This window comes from Pogona vitticeps, chromosome 2, assembly GCF_051106095.1.
Source record: "Pogona vitticeps strain Pit_001003342236 chromosome 2, PviZW2.1, whole genome shotgun sequence".
In the NCBI taxonomy this organism is placed as follows: domain Eukaryota; kingdom Metazoa; phylum Chordata; class Lepidosauria; order Squamata; family Agamidae; genus Pogona; species Pogona vitticeps.
The window spans coordinates 118,390,804-118,398,342 of NC_135784.1; the positions used below are offsets into that span (position 1 = coordinate 118,390,804).

Consider the following 7,539-nt stretch of genomic DNA (forward strand, 5'->3'; position numbering starts at 1 on the left):
GGTAAGTTAGTCCATTTGGCCATAATTATATTGCATGCAGGAAAATAATAGTCATGGTCAACCTTTCTTTAGAAAACCTGATTGCTTTTGCTGCCATCTATTGCAGCATAATGTTGCATCCAAGCACTGAAATGATACCTGTTTGTTCAATAGATACTTAGGATGTACACTGTCCTCATGGCACAGTAGCATTGCTTTGGGTTTTCTCCTGTTCACTAGACCAATCTTCTCAGTTAAAGAGAAAGTTAATCATCATTTGAAATAGCTGGAGGCTTCTGGAGAGCTTACAACTACAAGATTACAAAAGCATTGCCACAACTCCAGTCATCTCTTTCCAGTGGCTATGTTGTGTGTTGCTTCTAGGAGTTGAAACGTGTGGTGAGTCAAATCACTCTAGCTTTGTGATTTCCTGTTACTTCTGGAATACATAATGTACAATCAAGTTAGAGAATAGAGTTGGAAGCAAAAATCCAGTACTAAGTTTTAATCAGAGTATGGCCACTGAATCAAAGAGTCAAATGATTGAGTCAACACCTACACATGTGCTACTGATTCCGTGAAAGTGCTGTAGTTAAAACCAGCCAGTGAGTGATGAGCAAAGCACAATTCCTGGCATGCATCAGTGCAGTGTTCAATATATGAGAGAGAGCAAATGACATAAAATGTGCAGATTTCTGATCTGCAAAAGCAAAGGTACCCTCAGGAGGTATTATAACGTATGGGTGTACGCTCTGGTGTTATACATTGTGCTCAGCCTTGGCATGCTGTGAAGTTTTTAATGAGGAGATGAATGATGTTTCTGGTAGTGAAACATCAGTTTTTACCTTCTTTCCCCTCACTTCCAAAAAGGAAAACAAAACAAAATAAAACAAAAAAGCATTAAAAAAGGTAAATCCCCTCCGGATGCATAGAAGTAATTGGTGAACACTGTAAAGAAACTTTCATTATGACTGCCAGCTACCTGCACTATATAACAATAGCCAGTGGACAATAGGCCTCCCAGCAATGGGACACCGGGAAGTTTCATAGGTACAGTAATTATATGGCAAAGATATTAAACTGGTTAGCTCAGTATGATACTGTCATGAGTTTTAGCAACCAATGGCAGCTTATTAGTGACAGCTATCATCTCTTACGTGTTGACTCTCTGTCTCTATGATCAACCTGCTGTTTGGGCTTCAGACAACAAATGAAGCTAAATCATCTTTATATGATTTAATAGATAATTATATTAATTTAAATTATTAATGTAAATATTATACCATAAAAATCTAAATAATTAATGATGGACTTATAAATAATTTGTATTAGTGAAATAGATTGAGAAAATGATTTGTTCCTAACAGTAGGAACATAAATATTTAACAGCAATCAGCGATAGAGTTTAGAGACACTAAAACACCCTAATGCTGCTACACCATTTACATGACACAGTGTGGTTACTGAATGAGAAGTCTGCTATGCTCCCCCCCAATGCACAATGTGATTGAACCAAGCTTTGGTTTGCAACCGATAAATCGTTAGTTAATCTAAGGGTCTAATCCTAAGAAAACTTCCTTGGAAATGAGTTCCAGCAAAATCAATTGAACTTTCTTCAAAGCAAATGTGTAAAATTAAGATGATCAGTCCGTCTACTGCCAGATGAGCATTCCATAATTTATAAGCTATGTCATACTTGGGAAATATGCATGCTACACTAAAACCTTTGACAAGTGGGCATTGTTTTTTTGCTGGAAGTTAGTGATACCAGAGAGCAGATAAATGTGCTACACAGACATAACATACGTCTGCTCATCTTGCATTAAGTTCCTGTTCTTCCCTCTGCAGTACACAAAAATAAATTTTCACTACAGTTGTATACCTGATCAACCTACAGTGAAAATTAATAATGCAACATGGTAGTAGTTGAGTAGTTGTGTAGAACATGCTTGTCAACATGCCTAGTTTTAGATCATATGTCTGTACATTAGAGATGGGCATGAATCAGAAAAATGGTGATTCATTTTGATTCATGATTTGTCAAGGCCGATAAATTATAAAGTATGAATTTACTATTTTTTCTCACGTACCAATGAATCAATTTGTCAATTAATTTTTTTTTTACTTTAAAACCCTATAAAACACCCCAGAAAACCTAGAATCAGCACATTTGCAGGGATGCTTCCCCTGACTGTCCTCTACAAGCCTTGCTAATTTGGTGAAGTCTGGATTTTAGATGTCCGAAGTATACACCCACAAGTAGCGCCCCGAGGAATGTTCCCATAAGGGACCTAGAGACACTAAAATCACAGAGAAGCTTCTACTGACTCCCTCTACAATCCCTCCAAGACTGGGTTTCAGACATCGAAATTATACATCAACCCAAGAAAGTGCCCTTTAGCTGCTGGCTTGGGGAAATCCAATATTCACCAAACTTCGAAGAATTGTAGAAGAGAATCAGAAGAAGCTTCCCTACAATGTTGGTGTCTCTAGGTGTCTGGGGCCCTATTTTTTTGCCAAATGAATAAACTAATAAAAAATCACTAAAATTAATTGATTCTGATTCATTGCAGGCATTGATTCATACGAATACAAATTGATAAATTAGCAATTTTTGAACAAACCTGGTGATTCACTTTTTAATTCATGCCCATCTCTACTGTACCCATAAGAACTGTAAGATGACCACTGGGCTAAATAAAAGAATTGCTGGTTAGCTCAGTGGTTTAGGTATCTTCCAGATGATGGGAGTTCAGTTCCCACTGTGCCTCTTGACAGGGGCTGGACTTGATGATCCATAGGATCCCTTTCAGCTCTGCATTTCTAAGATTTATTATTATTAGGCACAATTAATCAGAATTACATTGACTGGTATTATACAACAGGTACAAGCTGCTGCTGCTGCTGTTGTTGCTGCTACTACTACCACCACCTAGAAGATAACTAGTAAATATATGGAACTATTCATTCAGAATTTCTCCTTGTGACCCATGTTGATAAAACAGATATCTGAGTACGAAAACCTTGATCCCTAGCTACAGAATATGTACTTGTGAAAGGAAGGGAGAAGAATGGTTTTGTGCCTTCTCTTGCCACTCCTATTGCTACAATGAAAGAGACATGCAAATGCTCAAAAACATAATTACTGCACTCATTGGCATAGAAACCATTTCCCTGTAGATAGACCCTTTAGAAGAAGATAACCTTTCTCCAGCATTTAGTACCTGTCATATAAATGTCTGTCTGTCCCATGAATCTAGCTACTCAATTCTGTAGGTTTGCATTGGGGGGGGGGGAAGCTAGGAAAAGACATTTTTATTTTTAAGCAGAGGGGTTGAACTCTTTGTTTTGCTTCAATTTTAAAAGACATGTTTGTCAATGTGTTTATATTTTCGACTTTTGTGTCTACCAGATTCTGTAATAACGGCAATTTTAAATTATGCATATATTCTGCTAAGCCTCTCCTGATTTCGTTTGGAGGAACATACATATATTCCAAAATGGTAATTTAAGATCTAGTTTAACCGAAGTGCTTCCTGTATTTGTAGCCCAGGGGTCACCTTTGCTGCCGCTGCTTGTCAAAGCCATAAACTCAGGGAGAATTCCACTGTTACTATATTAATTCAAACAATAGCAGTGGCCACCTGCTGAAAACACGTCTGGCCACTTGCAGACCTGCCCAGCTGTTTAAACGTCATGCAAGCTTATATTTTATATTAAGCTCATTTTATATTTTAAGCTCATTTTATATGAAGACTACAAACTCCTGCCCACTTACCTGGAAGTAAATCTTACCAATCACAGTGAAACTTTCTTCTGAGTAGACACATACAAGATTGGACTGTAAGCAAAACAAATTCACTACCTCCTCAAAATATAAGCAGTTCCGCTATTTATAATAACAATAGATTTTAATAAAACATAATGACTCTTTAAATTTAATTTTCAGGTAATTGGCACAGCAGGAAGATGCCAGAAGGAGACAAATTGTAGTGTATTTCCATCCCTGCACAATGGTTTTACATCCCATCCATGTAAACAATAAACTGTTCTTCCATGATATTAATGATCAATTGGTCTTGTTGGGTATGCTTCCAATTAATACTAAAGAGTATGGAGTGGCTCTTCCAACAGAAACACAGTAGAGAATGTATTTTGCCACCACCACCCTGCCAGCATGCACTGTGAAGTAGAATGTGAACGAGAAACCAGAATAACTGAAAGAGAAAACAATTACATTTATCTATGTCTATTGCCTATTAGTCTCTTTAGATTCCCTAGTTAACTGCCCATGTGCTAACTGCTTTCTACATTTTAAGCTGTGAACTATATTTTGTCTTCTCTGGGTTAATTAGTGATATTTTACTGCATAACTTCATTTCTCTGCCAGGTTCATGCTGTGTATATGCCCCATCCCTTTACTACTGTTTTGGAGTAATCAGTTTTTCGGAAAGCATATTAATTTCACATTAGCATGATCATTCTCATTTCAGACTTATTAATCTAACTCTGGCAATTTGTCCACAGCTATTATGTTGAGCCTTTCTCAATTATAGCAAAGGCCTGCTTATTCCTGTATCCTGGAATAGCGTCTCTGTGGACAATTAGAAGCTTATGGGAAGTCCAAAAACAGGACATGAGGGCAATAGACATCTCCTCCTGTTGTCGTCTTTAAACTGTGAGTGGCTCATGGACTGGAAAAATGTGTGTGTGACTCAGTCCCACATTTAAGGGGTATCCCCCACCTCCATGAGGAGCCGTCAACTGCTTGCAACTGTATTGAAAAGCATTCTTTTCCTGGAGGAAGCACATAGCCATCCTCAATAAGAATCTTTGGGAAATCTGACCCATTTAAATTTGTCTAAGGGCTCAACTATACTGCAAATAGCATCAATTTTATTCTGGCGGATTGGCAGTTTTCATAGCTGAAATGGTTGGTTTTTTTTTTGTTTTTTTGGCCATTGACATGAAAATGTTTAATGATCTTCCTGCAAGAGTCCACATTGTACCTTTCAATCTTTAAAATTTTCACCTGGACAGCCTCCTGCCCTATTAACACTACCATGTTCATACTGCTTTTCCATCCACCTTGCAGCTACTACAGTGTGATGCAACCTTAGGGGGAGAGGATGACACCAGTTTATCCCTCCTTCCCCAGGCTGCACTACGGATGAGGAGAGCGGGACAGCCATTCCCCCCCTAATATTCTCACACAGAGATAAGTAAGAAAATAAATAAGTAAACCCCAACCAATATACCACAATATAGGAATTCCTCACCCCTTCCTAAAACAATAATTGCTTCAAAGAAATTCCATCTTGCCTCCTTTAAGGGACCTGGAGTAAGGAAGGTTCCTTTAACCCATGCACTGAGCAGCTTCTCCTCCTGAAAATACACACGCACCAGAAAGCCCCAGGCTCAGCTCCTTTTGCTGCCATCCAACTGTAAGTTCCCATTCCTCACTCCATCTTCCCTCTCCCTCCTCCATATAGATGTTTTCCCTTTTAATTATTTTTGACACATTATAAAATATTGAACTGATACGTAAGTAAGTTAGTTTTATTGTGTGGTCATTGACTGGTTCATATAAAGATAAAATAGATAAATAAATACAGTACATAATATAATATAAAAACTTGCTATAGCATTTAGTATTGATATGATAACTGGAAGTGCTTGAGACTTCCATCTTCCTCCCTCCCTTTGTACCTCCTGCCTTTCCTTCTTCCTCCTCCTTTAAACCATTTTACCAGCATCTTGTTTGCCTTGCTAACCTATTGTAGTGCTACACAGAGCAGCAGAATAATTTTTTTTCCAAAAAATCACAGGGTAGGCAATCACACCTGGCACAAACCAAAGCAAAGCAATGTGGGAGGAAATGTGACAAAATAGTATCCCCTGTCATCCAGTCGATTGAATTCCCATAGCAAAGGACCAGGTTTCGGCATAGTTTTATGTGACATAGTCACCAGAAAATACGATTTTAACTATTATTTGTTTTGTTTTGTTTTTTCCAATGGCAACTGTCACCATTAAATGGTAGTGAACACCACAGCTGAACAGGTGCTTTCTCTTCTGGATCTCCTGGCATTCAACATCCTTGGACAAAATCATCTACATTGCAAGAAACCAAACCTATGGGCAGAAATCTCTAGACCTGTTTAGATAGCTGAATTAGCAATCATGAATGCCAGTAGCATGTGATATAGGTTGATGAGAAATAATAAGCACCTAGATCCCAAGACCATAGACTATACTGCCAAATGGCAATTGCTAATACTGCTGAAATAAGAGGACTATAATAAAAGTTTATATTGAAGAGGATAATAGTTTAGATAGCAGTGTTCCTCCTAAGCACATTTTTTTAAAAAAATTCCTTTCATCTTTGTAATTTTAAATTGATATATAGGTATAAATTGCTAAGTGGCTTACACATTGTCACTGGGCAAAATCCAATTGCTTAACTTTGTGCTGGCATACATCAGATTGAGGCACCAGAAATAATTAATTTCAATTAATATAGAGCTTCCATCTCCACTCCCCAATTCAGCTTCTGAGGCTCCTTGGGGCCCTGAGGAAGCCTTTGGGAGCCTTCAGATGGGGAGGGGGAGATACTAAATGTAAAAAACACACACAACACACACACATACATGACTGGATCATTTTTGCTGTGATTGAGGCTGCCTGTAATGATGCAACAGCAGGCATACAAGCAATGTATGATTGTTTTGTCATAAAATTATCTGCAACACCCCGATCCAATTTAGAACAGTGCAAGGTTATACAATAGGATTTTGCCCATTGACTTCAATATGGCCCATCAATGTTGAAACAAAGAGGCATTTCCTCTTGAGAATTGTGTCAGTGACAGCCTTAATTCTAAACAATGAAAGGCATGATCTAGTTGTCGGGTTAGTGGATATTACTTTACAAACTCTACCAAAATTATTCTTATAGAATTTTACATTTCATTCTTATACATGGATACATGGGAGTGAAATTCATTAAGCTCCATGGGACTCATCTCTGAGCAGATATTAGGAATATCTTGTCTTTTCCTTTCATGAAAACGAAGCAAAAGCTACAAAACCACTTTAGCACAAATAGCACAAAATGATGATGAGTTCCTCCATTGTTGCATGGACTTCGGAGAGGGACAAGAGGGATTGTTTTTTTAAAAAAAAATCATCCTGTTGTGTGTTTTGCTCTTTTTTTGCACAGAGGCAGTTCATAAAAATCACAGAGACTTCGAACAAGAAAAAAAAATAAAACTCCTTGTTCCACTTTTGCTGACATTTGAACAGTCCCACAAGGTATGAGAACTGAGGTGGCTTGTTCAACAAGAAATCAATGAGAACAAAGAATTCAATGGGTATTCTATATAACCCAAGCATTTATATGTAAAACAGAACCTTTAACTACAATTTAATCCCATTTTAGGGCGGAAAGCAGCAGAAATGTATAAAATAATGACCTGAATCCTACTGGATATTTACATTCACACAAGATTAATTGCAGAATGAGCCATAGCTAATTGCAGCTAACAGATGAGGTGCTGAG

General features: G+C 37.7%; 1 long non-coding RNA gene across 1 annotated transcript; it reads left to right on the forward strand.

Moving 5' to 3' along the window:
• Positions 1–259: 259 nt before the first annotated feature.
• LOC144586865 (uncharacterized) lies at positions 260–7,250 on the forward strand. Its single transcript, XR_013541934.1, has 2 exons — positions 260–378; positions 3,929–7,250. It is a non-coding gene; the product is annotated as an uncharacterized LOC144586865 (long non-coding RNA).
• Positions 7,251–7,539: the final 289 nt, after the last annotated feature.